The sequence below is a fragment of the Chionomys nivalis genome, chromosome 1, assembly GCF_950005125.1.
Source record: "Chionomys nivalis chromosome 1, mChiNiv1.1, whole genome shotgun sequence".
Taxonomy (NCBI): Eukaryota; Metazoa; Chordata; class Mammalia; order Rodentia; family Cricetidae; genus Chionomys; species Chionomys nivalis.
In genome coordinates, this window is record NC_080086.1 from 172,523,362 (window position 1) to 172,544,652 (window position 21,291).

Sequence of the window (21,291 nt, forward strand, 5' to 3'; positions counted from 1 at the left end):
CTAGAGACTCTCCGCAGCCCCCTCTCCACCCATACTTTCCCACAATGGCCAATTAGTGGGCCATGTGTGTAGAGGGGGTCACTCTCCTATTGATAGCTGGCCCCCGCTCTCCACCCCGCCTGCCCTTACTCCATTATTTCATGGGTCAGCTGTTCAGACGCGCCAAACTCTCCTAGAACCCCAGCTTTGGAAACGCGCAGAAAGTAACATTAGCAAAGGGCTTAAGGACCTAGAAAAGAAAGCAATTGTCCGGCTTTAGTCGCCTTGAGAATACAAGAATGAGCTGGTAAATAATAGCTCAGAAATTCAAAAGAAAAAAAGGGGGAATGGTACTAGTCACCGAAAGCACCCAGCATCCTCTTGCTCAAAAGCATCATTTTAAGCCACTAACAATGAGACAACTATCCCTGTACTTGGTTTAGGAGTGGGAGAGAGATGGAAAGAGAGAGAGAGAGAGAATTAGAGTGAGAGTCGGGGGGCAAGGAGAGAGAAAGAGAAGCGTTAGGAATTCCAAAGAATTCTATGGCAGCACTCCCAATAGAACTTTCTAGGATAATGGAGATGTTCTACCTTCACATCATCAAGAGAGCACTCCACCGGACCCTTGGCATGTCTGAGAAACTTTTAATTGTGCTTCATTTTCATTAATTTAAATAGCCCCACTTAGGGAATGCCTACAATAGCAGACAGCAGAGTTCAATAGGAATTTATGTAGCCTCCGAGTGCCACAGACAATGGCTACATTTGAAGCATATATCTGTTTAACAAAATTCTTCATACTGGCTTCTCACTCGTCATTAATGGTCCGTTAATTATTTACTCAATGAGCAGTCTACCGGAACACCTACTGTGTGCCAAACGCTTGCCAGGATCTGGGAGTAATCGTGCAACCTAGCCCCGGGCCTTATTGTTTCCAAGGGGTAGGCTGACAGTGAAGAGCACACAGCAGGTGGGCGTGCATCTGCCACCCGGGAGAAGCACGCAAGGACAGACACACAGCTGCAAGTGTCCTTAAACAGAAATTTGTTGGCAGACTTTTACTTTTGGCAAGTGGGCAGGGTTAAACACCCAAACAATGCTGCCCAAAAAAGAGCAACTGGGATGCAGGATACAATATCTTCAAAAACATCTTTCTAAACGCATCGCCGAGGTGCCATACAAATAAGTGTGTGCAGCCCCAACAGTCCTAAAATGTCAGCCAGACATCTGAGAGCCAAGCAAGCCTTCCCCAGGGTTCGCAGAGCCCTGGCGTCTCCTCCCAGAAGGTACCCCTCATATCTAGGCTGATTTTTTTTTCCATTTGCTTGGATAAGAAAGAAAATTTTCTTATCATTGTTTTGATTTCTTTGAGAAGCCTTTGTTCCGCTCTCATTCTTGAAGGAGTTTTAATGGGTACAAATCCCACTTGATCGTTGTTTGTCTCTGGACACACTGAAAATCTGTCCCGCAGTGTTCTGGCTTTTCTTTTGCTGTTTAATCACTTGGTCTATCTGCTCCAAGTTCCTTGGTAGCTTTTGTTCATTTCTGGTTGCTTTGAAGATCTCTTTGCTTTTCATGTTCTCTAGCTTTGTTATCCTTTATACTTCAGAAATCACAATAAGCCCGAGGATGAGCCTCTTTGTTCTCTTCTGTTTGAGACTCATTTACTTTCCTACATTTGGATATTAGCACTATTTTCAAATTTTCTCAGCCATCGTGTTTTTCAAACATTGTCTCCTTTCCAGTCCCCATTACCTCCATCTGGAGCTCTTGATTAGATGGTATTGGGCCTTTTCATGCCACCCTCTCAGACTTTAAACCATTCTATTATGTTTTCATTTCATTGTCTTTCTGGGCTACGTCTAAGAGAATTAATTTGCATCAAACATTTGTTAACTTTCTCACCAATTAAATTTAATATGTAATTTAATTGATCGAGTGAGTTTTAAATTTCAATTGCTTAATACAACAATCCTAAAACAAAATTTTTCCTCACATTTCAAAACCTTTGAAATCAAGATGCATTGTGCAGGAAGGTCGCATCTTCTAGTAAGTGGCAGTGGTTTTGAGGGCACATAAAAATTACAGTTTCTTACAATCAATCCTATTTTATCATCAACAAAATATAGTATTTACTTTTTCATTTGTAATTCAAGTTGCTATTTCTTCAAGCTCAACTAAGCAAATTCGTGGTCCTTTCCCATGCATGCGAGGCAAGTGCTCTGTCACCAAGCTGTATGTGCCTAACCTTCGTTTGTTTCTTTGTTTTTTGAGGCAGGGTCTCTCTCTGTAGTTTTGGGGCCTGTCCTGGAACTAGCTCTTATAGACCAGGCTGGCCTCGAACTCACAGAGATCCTCCTGCCTCTGCCTCCTGAGTGCTGGGATTAAAGGTGTGTGCCACCACCGCCCGGTGCCTTTTTTTAAACAGTTGTGCACATTTATGTAATGTATCATGCTTATATCCTCAAACTCACCTCTGTGGTCTCTCCCTCTTCTCTCTGAACCCTTTCCTCTTCCCAATAAATCCCCCAGTGGCTGAACCACTGAAGAAAATGAAATTGACAAGGGATGCCTTGTATTGTTGTTCATTTAAACTTAAACAGGCCAGGATCCAGAGATTCAGTCTAATTCCTTTCACCTCGAAGCCTAACGGTTACACAAAATTCAACAAGCCGCAAAACACAAAGACCATGAGAAAAGTGCAGCTAACCCTGCAGACAAGGGGAAGTCTCGTTCTGTCATTACTGGGACGCTATAATGCCATAGCGAGGCCAATAGCTCATAGGAAGCACGGAAAGAAGCCCAAACATATTCGGAAACTTCATCTTTTTAGAGATGGCACCGCGGATCGATGTGGAACAGACAGACTAGACAGTGGCTGTGGCTGGTACTGTATAGATCTGTGTGGGGAAATGAAATTAAATCTCTATTATACCACATACGAAAATCAATCCCAGGTAGATTAAAATTCTTAAATGTAAGAGCAAAACTATAAAGCTTCTAGAAGGCAACACAGAGAATTTTTTGTATGTAACATTGGGGTAAGAAGTAGCTTTTTAAAACAAAACATGAGAAGCAAAATAAAATAAAGGTTTGTATAAAGGGAAAGATTGGAAAAAAAAAAAACCAACATTAATCACACTAAAGTGAGGAACCTCTGGCTGGTTGTATCTTGTAGCGCACATATGCGCTACCGTTCAGTTCGTGAACCGGGCAAGGGGCTGGAGATTGAAACACACAAAGACACACAGACAGAGAGACAGTGACATGGGTCATCCTTGAAACAGGAATGCCCCAAGAATGCCTCTTTGTTGTAGCAGGAGCAGCTTATATAGGGATCCTTAACTGTCTCCTGCTCTGAACAGCTGCAAGCATAACACTTTGTTTATAAGAAATTCAGGATTGCTGGGCGGTGGTGGTGCACGCCTTTAATCCCAGCACTCGGGAGGCAGAGGCAGGCGGATCTCTGGGAGTTCGAGGCCAGCCTGGTTACAAGAGCTAGTTCCGGGACAGGCACCAAAGCTACACAGAAACCCTGTCTCGAAAAACCAAAAAAAAAAAAAAAAAAAAAAGAAATTCAGGATCTAAGGGGTCACAGCTCCCAACAGTATCTAAAGCTTCAGAGATCAGAATATGCTCAAGCAGGGTGATATTTTTGAGGTCATCCAAGGAACATACTGAGACCCCAATCTTTTTTTTTTATTGATTTTTATTGAGTTCTACATTTTTCTCTGCTCCCCTCCCCGCCTCTCCCCTCCTCCCTTCTATCCTCCCCCAAGGTCCCCATGCTCCCAATTTACTCAGGAGATCTTGTCTTTTCTTACTTTCTACTTCCCATGTATATTAGATCTATGTAAGTATCTTTTAGTGTCTGCATTGTTGTCTAAGTTCTCTGGGATTGTGGTTTGTAGGCTGGCTTTCTTTGATTTATGTTTAAAAACTACCTATGAGCAAGTACATGTGATAATTGCCTTTCTGTATCTAGATTACCTTACTCAAAATAATGTTTTCTAGCTCCATTCATTTTCTTGCAAAATTCAAGCTGTCATTATTTTTTCTGCTGTGTAGTACTCCATTGTGTAAATGTACCACATTTTCCTTATCCATTCTTCGGTGGAGGGACATTTAGGTTGTTTCCAGGTTCTGGCTATGACAAACAATGCTACTATGAACATAGCTGAGCACATGTCCTGTGGCACGATTGAGCATCCTTTGGATATATACCCAAAAGTGGTATTACTGGGTCTTGAGGAAGGTTGATTTCTAATTTTCTAAGAAATTGCCACACTGACATCCAAAGGGGCTGTATCAGCTTGCATTCCCACCAGCAATGCAGAAGTGTTCCCTTTTCCCCACAACCTCTCCAGCATAAGTTGTCATCAGTGTTTTTGATCTTGGCCATTCTTACAGGTGTAAGATGGAATCTCAGAGTTGTTTTGATTTGCATTTCTCTGATGACTAAGGATGTTGAGCATTTCCTTAGTGTCTTTCAGTCATTTTAGATTCCTCTGTTGAGAGTTCTCTGTTTAGATCTGTACTCCATTTTTTTTTTATTGGATTATGTGTTCTTTTGGTGATCAGTTTCTTGAGTTCTTTGTATATTTTGGAGATCAGACCTCCGTCTGATGTGGGATTAGTGAAAATCTTTTCCCATTCTGTAGGCTGTTGTTTTATCTTGTTGACCATGTTCTTTGCTTTACAGAAGCTTTTCAGTTTCAGGAGGTCCCATTTATTAATTGTTTCTCTCAGTGTCTGTGCTGCTGGGGTTATATTTAGGAAGTGGTCTCCAGTGCCAATGCATTCAAGTGTATTTCCCACTTTTTCTTCTATAAGGTTTAGTGTGGCTGGCTTTATGTTGAGGTCTTTGATCCATTTGAACTTGAGTTTTGTGCATGGTGATAGATATGGGTCTATTTTCATTCTTCTATATGTTGATATCCAGTTACGCCAGCACCACTTGTTAAATAGGCTTTCTTTTTTCCATTTGATATATTTTTGCTTTTTTGTAAAAAATCAGGTGTTCAAAGATGTGTGGATTGATATCCAGGTCTTCTATCCAGTTCTATTCGTCCTCCTGTCTGTTCTTATGCCAATACCAGGCTGTTTTCAGTACTGTAGCTCAGTAGTAGAGTTTGAAGTCAGGGATTGTGATGCCTCCAGAAGTTCTTTTGTTGTACAGGATTGTTTTGGCTATCCTGGGTTTTTGTTTTTCCATATGAAGTTGAGAACTGTTCTTTCGAGGTCTGTGAAGAATTTTTCTGGGATTTTGATGGGCATTGCGCTGAATCTGTGACCCCCCATCTCTTAAGAGAAAGAAAAGCAAAAGAAGGAAGGAAGGAAGGAAGGAAGGAAGGAAGGAAGGAAGAAAGAAAGAAAGAAAGAAAGAAAGAAAGAAAGAAAGAAAGAGCAAAAGAAAAAAAAGATTGATTGCCAGGCAATAGTATATATGCTTTAATCCCACCACTATTGAGTTTGAGGCAGGAGGATCACAAGTTGGAAGACAGTGTGGCATACACAGTGATACTCTATCTCAAAATAAAATTAGAAATTAATTTATTTCAGTCAGGTGGTGGTGGCACATGCCTTTAATCCCAGCACTCAGGAGGCAGGGGCAGACAGATGGATTTCTGTGAGTTCAAGACCAGCCTGATCTACAGAACGAGTTCTAGGACAGGCTCTAAAGCTACAGAGAAACCCTGTTTCAAAAAAAATTATTATTTCTAATGTTAAAAAATAAATGAAAATTGTCTAACCCGGCACAGTGGTGCACACTCATAATCCTAGCTACTCAGGAGGTTGATGTAGAAGCTCACAAATTCAAGGCCAGCCTGAGCTACATGTGTTGGAGGCAGCTTGAGCCACTGAACAAGACCACTTCTTAAAAAAAAAAAAAAAAAAAAAAAAAAAAAAGACATCTGTTTTTAAGATTCTAAATTAAGAACTTTTTGCAACACATAAAACTGGTAAAGAATTAATATTCAAGATATATAAAGAACATATGTAAATCAATTTCTATAAATTATTTTTTAATGAAAGGTTATGTGACAGGATTCAAATTGCCTATAAATGGACAAAATTCAGTCATATAACAGCAAGTTAAAACCACAACGGAATTACCGCTGCATGCTACCAAATTAGCCAAAGTTTAAAAACTCAGCCAATGATAAGAGTTAACAAAACCAGCTGTGGTGCACATAGCTTGTCATCTACGCATGGTAGAGTTTGAGAAGAAATGGTGTCAGAACAATACTAAAACACCTACCTCGTAATGCATGAGGCTCCAGACTCTATCCCTAGCATGTGGAAATATCCTTTTTGTTGGCATCGCCTTAGCTAATAAGGTAGAAACTGTGCTGTGCCCTGATGCCCTGCCCACCAGCCTGCAGAAAGCAGATGAACCAGAGTTTGTGTGCAAGGCTGGACAAAGACATGGGAATGAGAGCCAGGCATGGTGGTGCACTGCTCTAATCCCAGCACTTGGGAGACTGAGAGGCAGGTGGATCTCTGTGAGTTCAAGGCCAGTCAGGACAACATTGTGGGATTCTGTCTCAAAGACAAAAGCAAGAAATGGAAATGAATCCAGGTGCATATGCCCAGGTGGACAAACCTCAAAATGTAATGTGAAGTGGCAAAGTCAGAAGATGCTTGTCTCCGTTTATATAGGCCTACAAAACAGCACACTGCTTTAAAAGAACACGTATACCTATGTGATAAGTAAGAGGAAAAGCAAGGAAATCAATAGTGCAGATTGGTGGTTTTGTCTGGGGGAAGGGAGGGTGTGCATTTAAGAGGCTGTGAAGCTCTTTGGTGATGTTGTTTCTTTTTCTGGGGCTAAAAAAGAACATAAACCAATGTATATGTATGTCCAATATGTTTTTAAATGAATGGATGACTGCCTTTCAGAAGATGCTAGAACGTTAAAGTCTTCTTTCTCTTTCTTTTCTTAAGGGGATGGATAAGATGGTGTTTCATTCTATAGTCCAGGCTGGCCTCAGATCCCACGCAAGCTTCCTGCCTCCACCTCCCAAGTTCCAAGATTACAGGTGTGAGCCATCATATCCTGCTTCTATTTGTACTTTTCATAGTAAGAAATCAATCAAAAAAAATGCCCGAAACTGAAAAGCCAAAAAGTAGCCATGTACACCCTTACCTGGGTTTATAAATTCGAGTAACATGATGTTGCAAGATGTGGGCGGGACTCTTCACAGCAAGAGTTTGGAAAGCGATTTCATCCTTCAAACAAGACGTTGACTATGTCTCTAAGTCTCCAAAGTGAACTATGAATTTAGAGCCAGGGATACATAGAGAGATTTACCAAGGATGATGAGAGAAGAGAGAGGTTCTTACTGAGTGGGGATTGCAGTTGGGCGCCCTGATAATGTCCAGGAGTTGTGTGGGTAAGGAGAGTTGCATGGTAATATGAACATTCTTAATGCTACAAAAAAGTCTAAGTTCTATATTATATATATATATGTATATGTATGTATATATTTAATTATACACTCAGAATTTTTTAAGAAAATTAAAAAGAGAACAAACAGTGACATTTGAGCTGCTAGGTAAGATGAGAAGGAGTTAAGCAGCCACAGCAAGGGCAGGAAGGCACCAGGAAACCCGACGCTAGAGAGCCCTGAATCCCTGTCATTAAGGTATTAATTCCCACTTCTGTCAGCGACCACCCTGAGGGTCTCCAAGATCCATGAGGTGCCTCAACGCTCACAAATAAAACTCCCAGACTAAATTATGTTTAATCTCCACAAGTCCCCTTTGGGTGCTTTACAGAAATAAATACGTCAACTGTAATCTTTAAAACAACAGAAAAACAGGAGCGCGCCACCGTTCCCGTCGGGTTCTTTGATTAACAAGCGAATTTTCCACAGTTCTTTAAAATAGCAGATCCCCCCTCCCCCAGGATACTCAAATGTGATTGAATTAACTGAAAAGCAGGTTTCGCCTACCTTCCAGAACTATTCGAAAGATGTGCTTTCAGAGGGAATTAGGTATTGGATTTCCAAGAAAACAATGAGCTACCAAAAGGTGGGCTGATATTGCTGGACTCTAGAACTGCTTCCTCCTTCAGAACTGAGGACAGGGTTTCCCACCCGCTAGGGGAAACCACAGCCACAAACCACATCTCCCGGTTTAGCTAATCATGTCTTGGGCCTCCTTGTCACCATGGGCCACACACTCAAATTCCTTGCAGGTCGCAACGATATGCAGCTAGCCCCTTGTCGGCTGGGGCTTGGCCACGCATCTACTCAACTTCAGGAGTCGTGTGGATAGCCCAGACCGGGTTCTAGGATCTAACTGTGTGTTGTCCATTCTGTGTTTTCATTCACTGGAACGTTCCTTCCAATCTTCGAACAGACTCCCAGTTCCTGGACCTTCACCAATGCCAGCTTCTTCCAATTCTGCACCCAGCACTCAGAGCTCTGAAACCTTGGTAGGTCCTGCTTCTCCAGTTTTAGTTACTGGACCCCAGTCTCTACAGCCAGAGAACCCACTTGACGTCATCCTCAAGTGTAACTCCCCAACATCATCACCTCACACACGCCCGCCCTGCCCGGCCCCAGCTGTTAATCACAAGCTCCTAGACAACCCTCTGCTACATGGTTGCTCCATCCAGACACCCAGCTGCTGTCTCTCAACTCCTTGAGACCTACTTGCCCTTACAGCTGGCTCAGATACCCACCAAGGGAACCCCAGTTCTAACCCATTCCACCAATCTCTGGGCTGGGGACTGTATAGAAACACGCCCTGGGCCTCTGCCCCACAACCCTTGCTACCTTGTGGTGGGAGTTAGGGGATCAGGGTGGGTCTGACTACCCAGGATCCAGCTGATGACCTTTGGAGAACAAAAAAAACATTCTTAGCTTGAAGGCTGTACAACCCAGGTAGAGGTTAGATCAAGTCTGCGGGTTGTAGCGCATAGGGCCCTCATCTAGTTGAAGAATGGATGTTCTTTTATGACTAAAGCAAACCTAGCAGAGGGTACGTGGGGATCAGAGCTAACGACGAGTGCTCGGATTCAGAAACCTCCCAAGTGTGGCATTTGCTCCTGTCGGGGGGGGGGGAAAGGGGAAAGGATCGGGACTTCTGTGCTGTATTTTTAATCTCATCCTTTTCAACTTCGGTTTTTCTTTATGTTTAATAAAATGCGAATATAATGATATTTGTGCAGAATTTCTAAGCTATGTAATTATGCAGCTTGGGTGTGACATGCTAATTTTTTAAATTATAGGAATGCGGCATGAAAAAAACTGAAGTGTGGGCTAATCGCACATCAATTAATTTTGAAAACCTTCACACTGTCATTTCTTTGTTCCTGGAAATATCTCTCACACAGTGCTGGGTGGCAGAATCTGATTTTTAATTGATTTTTTTTTTTTTTTGCTAAATAAATGTTGATAGACATTGGGGAATTTCACTATCCTTGAAATTGTTGTACTATGGGGGGGAGGGGGATATTGAGCAGAACTGTAAGCAAGAGTTTGCCTGTAGAGCCTGGCGTCTGGTTGGGATTTTCTTGGCTGCTCCTTGTTGTCACGTAGAGTCAGGACCATCGTACCCCAAGGAAGGCCTTTGGGATCAATAATTTTCAAACTCCTGCTGGGGTCATATTGGCTGCAGGCTGGGCTTGACAAACATAAATTACACAGCAATATTCCCTGTATTGCTGAAGTCAGTCTCCTGAACAAAGCCAACTTTGTTGGACGGGGCGGGGGCTTTCAATGCGGTTCCTCACCTCTCTTGTCTTCGTCCACACAGCAGCATCTGGTGTGCTTTCTGCAAAGGGGTGGAAAACGGAAAACCGAATGTATTAGTCTGAAAGTTTCAATAACCTTGATGCAACTCAAACAATGAGGCCAACATACTGGAGGCCAATTATTACCCTCCCTCCGACATTCTTTGGTTCAGCCCAGCTGTCTGAATATTGATTTAGATAGGAAAAAAAGATAAAAACTAGGGAAGACGTAGTCACAGACTGTGAAGGGAGGCTGAGGAAATGGCTCAGTCAGTAGTGTGTTTGTCGTGCAAGCATGAGGACCTGAACTCAATTCAAGAACCCACATTAGGGCTGGAGAGACGGCTCAGTGGTTGTAAGCACTGGCTGCCCTTCCAGAGGGCCCAGGTTCAATTCCCAGCACCCACATGACAGCTCACAGGGGATCTGATACCTTCACACCAATGCTCATAAAATAAAGTTTTAAAAAAAAATAAAGGAAGAAGTAATAGAAGGAGGAGGAGGAAGAGGAGAAGGAAGAGGAGAAGGAAGAGAAGAAGAAAGAAGAAGAAGAAGAAGAAGAAGAAGAAGAAGAAGAAGAAGAAGAAGAAGAAGAAGAAGAAGAAGAAGAAGAAGAAAAGAAGAAGAAGAAGAACCCACATTACAAATGTCCAGATGGTAGCATGTACTTGTAATCCCAGTGTGGGGGAGACAGTGTGTCCCCGAGACTTGCTGGCCAGTCAGCTTAGCCTACCCAACAAGCTACAAGTCATTGAAAGACACTCTGAAACGCTGAGGTAGATGGCTTCTGAATTTGTCCTCTGGCTTCCACAAGCACATGCGCAAACACGCACACACATGCACACAAAGAAACAAATCAAAATCGGGGCTGAGGAAATGTGCCCGTTGGTAAAATACCTGCTGTGTAAGATGAGAACTGAGTCTGGATCCCTGGAACCAATGTAAACACCTAAGCATGGCGGCACATGTCTGTCACCCCGGGACTGAGGGGACAGAGTCAGAGGGCAGAATCCATGCAGTCCAGGTTCACTGAAAAGCCCTATTGCTCCCCAAAATACGGTGGAGAGCAACTGAGAAAGAGACCCAGCATCAACCTCTGACCTACACACATTCACACACGCAAGCACATTCACACACATATATGTACACACCCACACCAACACACACATATGCTGTAACATACAAAGTAAAGATTATTTTTAAAAAATGGAAAACTGTGAAGAGTTGGGGACTTCTCTTACAGTTTCTAGAAAGTGAGTGAGTTAGTTGACAGATGATGGCAGAAGACACACAAACCCTGACTCAGAGACACTGTCAATGCGTGTACCTCTCCCCTGAGCCCCGTTTCTCATGAGGCAACATAAGAGATTAGAGACTCCTGCAAAGCCCAGTGGGCTGAATTACAGAAGCGTCTGAGCCTAGAAAGCCTGAAACCGTGTATGATTTCTGTTCTTATAAAGTTTTTGATCTTTTTATGACCCAGGATCTGTCTACCTTAGTGTGTATTCCTTGGGATCTCTGGAAGAATGCATATGTACCCAGTTGCTGTTGGATAGATTATTCCATAAATGCCAGTGATAGGAAGCTGATGGATGGCGCTTTAACAGGTCAACCCTATTTTTTTTTTTACTGATTTTCTGCCTATGTCACCTATAAATTACCAAAAGATGAGTTTCTAAAGAAGTCTCCAACTAAAATGGCAGACTTGGGCTTTCCTCGTGGCTTTGTCAGGTTTCGCCTCATTAATGTATCACGCTTAGCCTGTAATTGCGTCTAGTATAATACTCTCTCTAATGGTACTCTGCTACCAGGCAGGTACCTGGTAACTGGTCCTCCTGATCCCTTCCTCCTGTCTTTACACTGCTGCTAAATTCATTCACCGCTTCATATGCTACATCCAGAACATGCCATTTTACTGACCAGTTAGTCATTAAATTAAGAATGGGAAAAAGAAACTCTTTTGATTTTTTTTTCCTTCAGATACTCTTTTCCCCTTCCCTTTCTTTATATAGATCCGAATGTCCGACCTATATCATTTCCTATGCCCTGAATCACTTCTTTGACTATTGCTTGCAGAGCAAGTTTGCTGTGACGAATGCCCTAGGATTTCGCTTGTCTGAGGAAGTATTGATCCTTGACTCTTGAAGGATAATCTCACTGGATACAGAATTCTAGAAGAGTGGGCTTTTCTTCCAACACTGCAAATATTTCACTCCACTCTTCTTGCTTGTGGTAGTTTCTAGCAAAGCAGCTAGTTAATTCTGATTCTTGATTCTATGTAAGGTGACTTCCCCTCTTGATGTCTTTGCTTTCCTGAAGTTAAATTATGTTGTCTCCGAGTATAATTTCCTGGTGTTTACGATGCTAATTTGTGAGAATTCTCAGTCATATTACTTCAAATATTTCTTCTGCTTTGTTCTTTCTTCTCCTTCTAGTGTTCCAATTACATATACTAGACCTTTAAAATTTTTTCCACAGTTCTTAGGTATTCTGTTGTCTGTTTGGAAGGTTTTTTTTTCTTTCTCCCTTTACATTTTACTTCCAGAAGTTTCTATTGACTATATTTTTAATCTCCCTTTTTCTTTTTTCTGGCCTTGTCTAGTTTACTAATAACAGGTCCATCCAAGCATCCTTTAATTCTGCTTCAGTACGTCTATTGCCAGCACTTCCTTTGGGATTTTGTTTTCTCTCTGCTGTTTATAGCACCCATGTGGTTCTTTCCATTAGAGTCCTTAACATATTGATCACTGTTGCTTTCTAAAGATATATTTTATTTTTATCTATGTGTATGTATGTGTATTAATATATACACCCGCATGTAGGATACCCTAGGAGACTAGAAACGGGCGTCAGAGACTCGGGGGCAGAAGTTACAGGCAGTTATGAGCCACCCAATACCAATGCTGAGAAATGAACTCTGGCCTTCCTCAAGAGCAGCAAGTACTCTTAAGCACTGAGCCGTCTTCCTAATTCCTGGTCCTGGTTATCTTTAATTCCCCGTGTGATGGCTCCCCTATATGATTCTAGTTCTGATGCTTGCCTTCCCTCTACGGTGCTTTGTTCCTTGCCCTCCAGCATGCCTTGTGACTTTCTGTTGAAAGATAGACACAACATATGGACTAAACAGGCCTTGGGTGTGAGGGTCTATATTAATCTTGGTAGGAGCCGGGCTGTGTTTTGTGGTTGACATAGATAAATAATACTAGAGCCTTCAGATTTTTCAAGTGTTTATTGTTATTATTTATGTGTTTGTTTATGTCTCTTCTCTTTGGGCTCTCCTCAACAGCAATCTCTGAGTAAGTCAGCACCTTGCAATTCTTTGAGTTTTAATCCACAGTGAGCCCTACTGGTGTGGCAATAAGATATGAGGGCGAGAAAATGCTCCATATCCTCAGGATGAAATAGTCTTGATGAGTTCCTGAACTTCAAACTTTACCAGTGTTCTTAGCTTTTCTTTTCTCCTTCTCTCCCTTAGGTGAGCAAGGAAGACTAGAGAAGGATGGATTTGGTCATGTCTTTCCCCCAAAGTCAGACAAAGCCTTGGAAATCTCCCTCAGCACTTAGATGTAGTGGGGAGCTGCGGGCCTCTTCCCACAGCCCAGCTCCCTGGTCGCCTAGCTAGCTTATGCCCCAAAATAACGACACACAAACTGTATTCTTTTAAACACTGCTTGACCCATTTCTGTTCATATGTGTAGCACCCCAAGGTGCACTTACCGGGAAGATTCTAGCCTACGTCCATCCTGGGTTGGAGCTTCATCGCATCTGCTTTGGAGAGGAGAGCATGGCGTCTGTCTCTCAGAGGAGCTGCCCTGCATCTGAGCTCACTTCCTCTTCCTCCCAGTATTCTATTCTGTCTACTCCACCCACCTAAGGGATGGCCTCTCAAATGGGCCAAGGCAGTTTGTTTATTGACAAATGACCTTCCTCCATCACTTAGAGATGATTTTAAGGTTAGCATGTAGCTTCATGGGGGTGGAGAGAGAGATTTTGACATATGTGATCCATGTACAATGATCAAATGAGGGTCACTAGCATGTCCATCTTCTTAGACATGTATCCATTTTTTAAAATTTTTTGAAATGTGTGTGAGTGTTTTTCTGCATGGACATCTGTGTACCACTGTATACCACTTATGCTCCTGGTGCCTGCAGAGGCCAGAAGAGGACGTGGAATCCCTTAGGACTGGAGTTACAGACAGTTGTGAGCTGCCATGCGGGTACTGAAATTCCAAGCCAGGTCCTCTGGAAAAGCAGCCAGTGCCTTTAACCATGGGTCCCCACCACTCCAGCCTCACACGTCAGTTCTTTATGCTGATATATTCAACATTCCCTCTTCTACAGAGTTGGGCTACGCTGAGGAGAACACGCTGGGTGTGTTTCAAAATGGTTGGCTCTCTCTCCCCCTGTCTGAGACAACAGGAAAGTTCTCTGGCTTCTTTACCAGGAGACCCTAGTGAGGGTCCAGAGAAAAGACCCACAAAAAGAAAACAAAGCAAAAAACACAAGAAAGGAGACTGTGTCTTGGGGGGGGGTCTCTCACACTCACGCAAGTCCACACTCGACCTCCACCCTCAACTAAAGTGCTGTGCGATTCTGCTCCTCCTACCCACCGTGTCTTCTGCTCTGGGTACATAGGTCACATCTGTGACCCCAAAAGTGCTGTCTCTCTAGAGTCCAGGATATCAGCTTGACCTCTGACCTCCATTCTCTGGTAAGTCCAAGGAAAGTCCTCGGTTTCCAGTTTATTCAGATTCCTGCTTGTGGATGAAGCAGGAGAGGAGGCTTTTATGCCCATCACGTGACAGGGCTGAAACCCAAAGACCCTGAACTTCCGTAATAGGCAGTGAACCCAACTGTCCTGGGCTTCAGAAACAGACATTATTTTTATTATACTGGACAGTAAATAAATCTGCCCTTCACTCCAGAGGGAAACACTATCTCCAGCTTCCAGGGCTGTTTATTGTTCTAACATCCTTGAAAAGACAGTGTGGGTGTGGGGGAATGTGAAGCTCCGCAGAGGAGTGTCTTGCTGGATTTCCATCCACTGGAGAAAAGGCACCAGGAACCGGCACTGGCCCTTTCTCCCTCTCTGCAGCCTGTCCCAGGCCTTTCCCAACCTGGCAGTCTGTCCCCTCCATCATGAGCAAGTGTCTTTCTGTCCATGAAAGTCCCCCTTCGATTTCCGGAGTGAACACAAGGCCCCTACACAGAAGCCAGGAAAGCCTGGACATACAGAGACATGCCCATTAGACATTTATCCTGTTGATGGCCCTGCGACAGGAGAGAAAGAGAGAGAGCCGCTGTCTCCTTTGACACGACTCCTTAACCGAGTTAATACCTGTCCACTCGCCCGCGGCCTCGGGAGCATTTTCAAAAAATGGCTTCACAGTGATGAGACAGGCCATCCATTCCCACGGGGCCTGGCTTCTCCTGTGTTTTCTGATACATGTCTACTGAAATTGAAACAGGAAGTCTTTGCTTTCCCGACCTCTCGTGTTTCCCATCCATCAGGAAAGAATAACGCCAGGCCGGCAGAACGGCTGGGCGGGAAAGGCTCCTGCTACAGGCCTGATAGGCTGAGTATGGTAGCCATGCCCCACCAGACACTGTGGAGGGACAGAGTGGCTAAATCAGATGGTCCTCTGATTTCCATGTGTGCAGCATACTCACACCACCACCACCCCCAATAAATAAATGCCGTAAATTTTATTTTATTTTATTTACTTATTTTTTTGGTTTTTCAAGACGGGGCTTCTCCATGGAACCCTCCTGGCCTTCCTGCTCTGTGGACCAGGCCGGCCTCAATCTCAGAGAGCCGTCTACCTAAGGACTGTGATCAAAGGCGTGTGCCACCACCACCCGGCTGCCTTAAATACACTTTTAGAGGGCAAAGCCATGTCAAGGGTCCGGAGCGGAGTGAGGAAGATGGTCCCTGCCAGTTAGCTGAATAGGAAGACGACACTGGACTTCCAGATTTGAAGTTGACATAGCTGTGTGTGTTTGCTTGATGGTTTGGGTTTTTTTTTTTTTTTTTTATGTGCTAAGGATCCCAACCACACAAAACTGTGTCTTTGCCTTAAAGCTCCAGACCTAAGCTAATGGGCTTTTTAGGTCTGAGCCAAACTGTTTAAATATTGAAACAGAAGGCACTTATTTGCTTATTGACAGGACTGGACGCTCTGTCATCCGAGGGTGGGAGAGCCAGGCGGTCCAACAGACTGAACACTCCACATGAAAGGTCACGAGAAGGTCCCTGAAGGGCAGACATGGTAGCCTGCGGCCCATTCTAGATGTTCCCCATGAAAGCATGGCACCTGGTTCCCCCAGGAAAGAGATCTTGAACACAGGCACTTGAATCAGGGCGGGCCCAGAGGAACTGTGGCCTGCAATCTGTAGGGTTTCCTCAGCTAGCAGGGAAGCATGCTCTGACCCCCACCTCCTCATAAACTCCCTTCCTTGGCTGCAAACCTGAAGAGACACAGATGTCAGAGAGCAGGCAGATGATACCGGGCTGTGGAGTTAGTGGGACTACACACATTTCAAAGGCGTTCGAGTTCAAGAGCAGAGTTAGACGCACACCGCCGGACTAAGCTTTCTCAAGCGGGGACCTGGACACAACTTTATTTCCCGGCGTGTACGCTTAGACCCACAGCCGCCTCTCCTCATCTCCTACCAAAGTGGGGATAATCGCATTCAGCCTGCAGTCACCACCAGGTGGTTGCAATAATTTAATTATCCAATATCTATAAAGCATTTGACAACTATAAATCACCGGGAAACAGCAAACAACCACTATCGAGCTTTCCTTCTCACCCCGTGTTTAATTTACACTCTGTTGCTCTCAGAACTTAGGGACATGCGTTCCAATCTACTTTCCAGAACCCCACTTATCATATTTGTTGGGAAAAAGCACTCTTTCCCCGCCATCCTAAGTTGTTGAGAGTCAGGCTTATATGATTGTTGACTGGTCGCATGTAACAAATCAAATCTACAAATATTTACTGGCTGCTGAGCTCGACCTTGCTGAAGATGGGGATGGAGGAGCCTGAGATTCACTTTCCGTATTAAAGGAGTAAATTGCCCAGCTGCACAGCAGTGCCCATAGATATCCGGGAGGAGGTGGGGGGTACGGCCCGTTGCTCCCTTGATGCTCCCAATACACCTGGAGCTTTATTTCAAATACACAAAACAGCTGGTGTTCATGATTTGCGGCTCAGCGCAAACAGCAGAGGGAATTTATTTTCCAGGCTGCCTGGGTTGGCAAGCCTCCAGAATTCATCAAAAGGAGAGATAAGGATGATGATGGCGAGAACGATGAGAACGGAGCTGCCTCGTTGGTCTTTGTAAAGAGACATGAGAGAAGTATGGCCTCCATAGGACATTCCAGCGTTGCAACACATCCTCAACTTGACCCTGGACAGATTTAGAGCAGAGCCTTCCCAGGACCCGGGAAACTCAAAAGATGACCCCATGTGCTTGACAGGGTTGTGCTGCGAGCTAGACCTAGGGAGAGTCCAGGCAGTGGGTCCTTCAGTTGAGTCTAGAGGCAACTGTATCTATACAAAAACTGGGGGGAGCAGGGAGAGAAACAATATTTTAAAACCCAACAATATTTTTTTATAAAGTTCTTTATTTTATTTGCATTGGTGTTTTGCTACATGTATGTCGGTGTGAGGATTCCGATCTTGGAGTTACAGACAGTTGTCAGCTGCCAAGTGGGTGGTAGGACTTGAACCCAGGTTCTCTGGAAGAGCAGTCAGTGATCTTAACCACTGAGTCATCTCTCTAGTCCCCAAACCCAACAATATTATAAGTGACTTCGGGTTTAACTGTGCTTCTCTGTAAACTATTGAGATCCTTGCTTTTAGTGTCGAACCCCAAGCAAGCAAGACTCCACTTGAACAAAATGCCGGTGACTTGATTTGTAGATGAACTGCCACGGGCTGGTGAGGGACCCTCTCTGACACATGCCGAGTGTCCCTACTGCCACCGAAGGAACGAAACACTTCATTAGCTCACTTAATTCTCTTGGTAAGGCATGGCGGATTCTAACACCATTCACTTTAATGATATAAAGCCAGCCGTGGTGGTACACACATGTCATCCCAACACTTGGAAGGCAGAGGCGAGTGTTTCTCTGGGTTTGAGACCAGCCTGGTCTACATAGCAAGTTTCAGATCAGCGAGGGGTACATAGTGAGACCCTGTCTCAAAAATAAAATAAAATAAAATAAAATAAAATAAAATAAAATAATAGGCAGAGCTTGGTATAAATAACTCAGAGGTGCAGCGCTTGCCTGGCAGACACAGGGCCCTGGATGTATCTCCAGCACTTCACCCCTGAGAAAGGAATGAGAAACTGAGGCTTTCTGAGGGTACGCCATGGTGCAAGGTCACACAGCTGAAGGAGCTGGGCCATTCTGCTGCTCCCCACCTCCTGTGACCACAAGGCAGGCGTGCACGGCACGACGCCTAAGTGGCTGCAGGTCGGCGAGTGGCTCGGTATGAAGCACACATAGGCAGCAGTGACTCCCACACCAACTTCAGACTGCTGTCCTCAGTCAGTGGTTCCACGAGCATCTTTTGGTCCCGAGAGAACCTAGAGCAAGCAAGACCTGGAAATAGCTGAGTCCTGCCCCCTCCCTCTTCATACACACACACACACACACACACACACACGTACACACACAGACTGTGAAGAAAACTCGGGTTAAGAGACCTTAAGCTATAGAGTGATTTCTGCACAAGCATCAGTACCTGAATACGGTCTGCAGAACCCACGGCAGCAAACGCTTTTAACCCCAGCACTGGGAAGATAGAAACAGTTGGATCCCTGGGAGATCACTGGCTAACTGGCCTAGCTGAATTGGCAAGTCCCAGGCCAAGGAGGGGCTCTGACAACCTGGGTTCAATCCCCAGGAACCACTTAGTGAAAGCAGAGAACTCATGTCCCCAGACCCCCACCCCACCACATACACACATACAACACACACAAATGTAAAAAGCAAGCTTTAAGCCTGGATGAATGAATACTCGGGGGTTGGGGACCAGCCTTGACATACACGTGTGCTCTTGATACATGAACACACACCAAGAGCACCAAGACGGATGAATTAGCTCCTTTTTACTCTCATTGCCATCTTTATGGGTGGGAAATCCCCCGGACGCTGACTCAATGACGCACAGAGAGAGGCCTTTCTGACTAAAGTGTCTACAGGAACTTTTGTTGTGCCCGTGCAGGTTTACGATAGCTCCTGTCTTCTTTGTCTGTGGGGTTTTCATTTAGAAAACAGGACGTTTTCGTTATTCATCTAAGACAAGAAACGTGCAGCCCTTGAGACACTTCCCTTCATAAACTGTAGAAAATAAAATCTAACTCCCCCATCCATGTGGTTTAGGGAAATAGACAAAGAATAATGTTAAAAATAAGTTAAAGCAAATTCCCAGGTGCGGCCCTCTCTGTTTCTTTCCGTCTAGAGCCCATTATGGGCCACCCCTCTCCTTTAAGCGACCTGCCTTATCTCTGTATTACTGTTTACCCAAATGAAGGCCTTCATTTCGCTGTGAACTTGGTGCTTCCTGTCTCTCATTCCCAAGCTTCCACGCAGGAAGAGCTTTTGTTCTCATCTACTGTCACAGCGCGGCAGCTGAAATCATCCCCGGCGCTAACAGAAGCGCCATAAATCCACGATAAGCACGAACGTTTGAAAATGAAAATTCCTATCTTTATACATCTCTTTTAAAGTGGATTCGGGTCTACAGAAATATATTAATCACGAGCCTCGGAGAATGGCATGCTCTTCAGCGATGGGGCTTTATCTGGAGCCTTCCCCACCCTCCTGCCTCTCCCTGACGGTGATAATCATCACTTGGGATCCTGGGTTTTCATCCTGTTGTCTGAAGTCATCTCCCTGGAAACAGAGCCTGTACCAGTCTTCTGTAAGTGATACCTTTGCCGGGGAGGGTGATCTCCAGCGACCAGCAGGGTGAAGGGAGAGAGGGAGTTGAACATGGATGACTTGCCTGACTCTGTTGTCAACGGGCCCCATCCTGACCCCCTAGGATACGTTTAGTACGCTGATGCCCAAATATCGGTCCTACCTTGAGGCAAATAATTAATTGTTTCTTATCTTGAACCAGAGCATCATGAGCCACATTGGAGAGGCGGGGTAAAGGAGAAAAGCATAGCTTCCTAACTGAGGCAGACTATTTGGCCAACATCAAGTCTCTAGAAAGGGGAATAAGGCCTGGGCCAGCCAGATGGCTCTGTGGGTAAAGGCACTGGCTGCCAACAGCCTTTACCAGAACCCACGTGGTGGAAGGATTGAACTGACTCCTGAAAGTGGTCCTCGGACCCGCATGAATGTACACGCACATGCACACACAGGCACGCATGCGCGGGCACACACACGCGCACACACACATATGCACACAGAGGGGAGGGGGGAATAAATGTGGCGTTTGTTTTCTTTTTTTTGTTGTTGTTTTTTAAGAAGGAAGGAAGTGAGATTTGAACAGTTGGCAGTGAACACTCACAGCAACTAGGATGTCAGTGCATTTTACAAGGAAGAAGGGGTCAGGGCAGGTCTTCCCTTAAATAATTTTACCAAAATTTATATGTCTTCCTTATATATGTATGTGTTGTGTGGGCATGTCCATCCGTGTGTATATCTGTGTGGGTATGCAGTTTTAGCTTTCTAAAAAAGAAATCATTAGATTTTGGTTGATAGACAACGTGTCAGTAGGTGACCAAACCATACTTTATTTACCAGCGTTTGTACTGATGATCTGTCGAGCTATTTCTAGGTCTTCACTGTGAGTACTGTCGTTTCTATGACTCTTCTCACATAAATCTCCCATCGAATCTCTCAGGTTTGCTTCTGGGATGGAAGTACCTGGATCATGAGCTGTAAGCTTCGGGAGACAGTGAGGTAATGGTTTCCACATTCGTGGTTTTACTAATTCATCTGCCCGCTAAGAATACGTAAGATACCCTTCCATGCACATCCACCCCAACGTTTCCCTTTCTGTCAACAGAATGAGCAGAGTGGTATCTCACTGTGAGCTTGTTCAGAACACCCTCCATCCCTTGCCATCCCTGTCAGACATACTTCCTTCCTCTTAAGTGATATGCTTGCTCAGATAACTTACCCAATTCCCCCACCAGGTTATTTGTGTTTTCTTCCTGATCTCCAGGTCTGCATACATTCTTTGTTGTGTGGATTAGGACTGTTGTGACTTATAACTTGCTTGGCCATGTCTTTTAAAGAATTAATGCCCTTGGTTTTATTCTAGTCACACGAATCATTCTTTTTTTCTGGCACCTCATGCCTACTTAAGGAACCTGAAGAAAAATCTCCATTTGAGGGCAGGGGCCAGAAACGGAGCCAGGTTACAGGTGGGTCACAGAGGCAAGCATTGTGTTGAGTACAAAGACGTCCAGCTGGCGGGTGTGTTCTGGTTATAGAAGTAGACATATTCTAATAGACATTCTATTAGAGCTGGGTGCCATTAAAAATTCTAATCATAGACTGTAATTAACTTTCCTTGCTCCGACGCCTGCTCG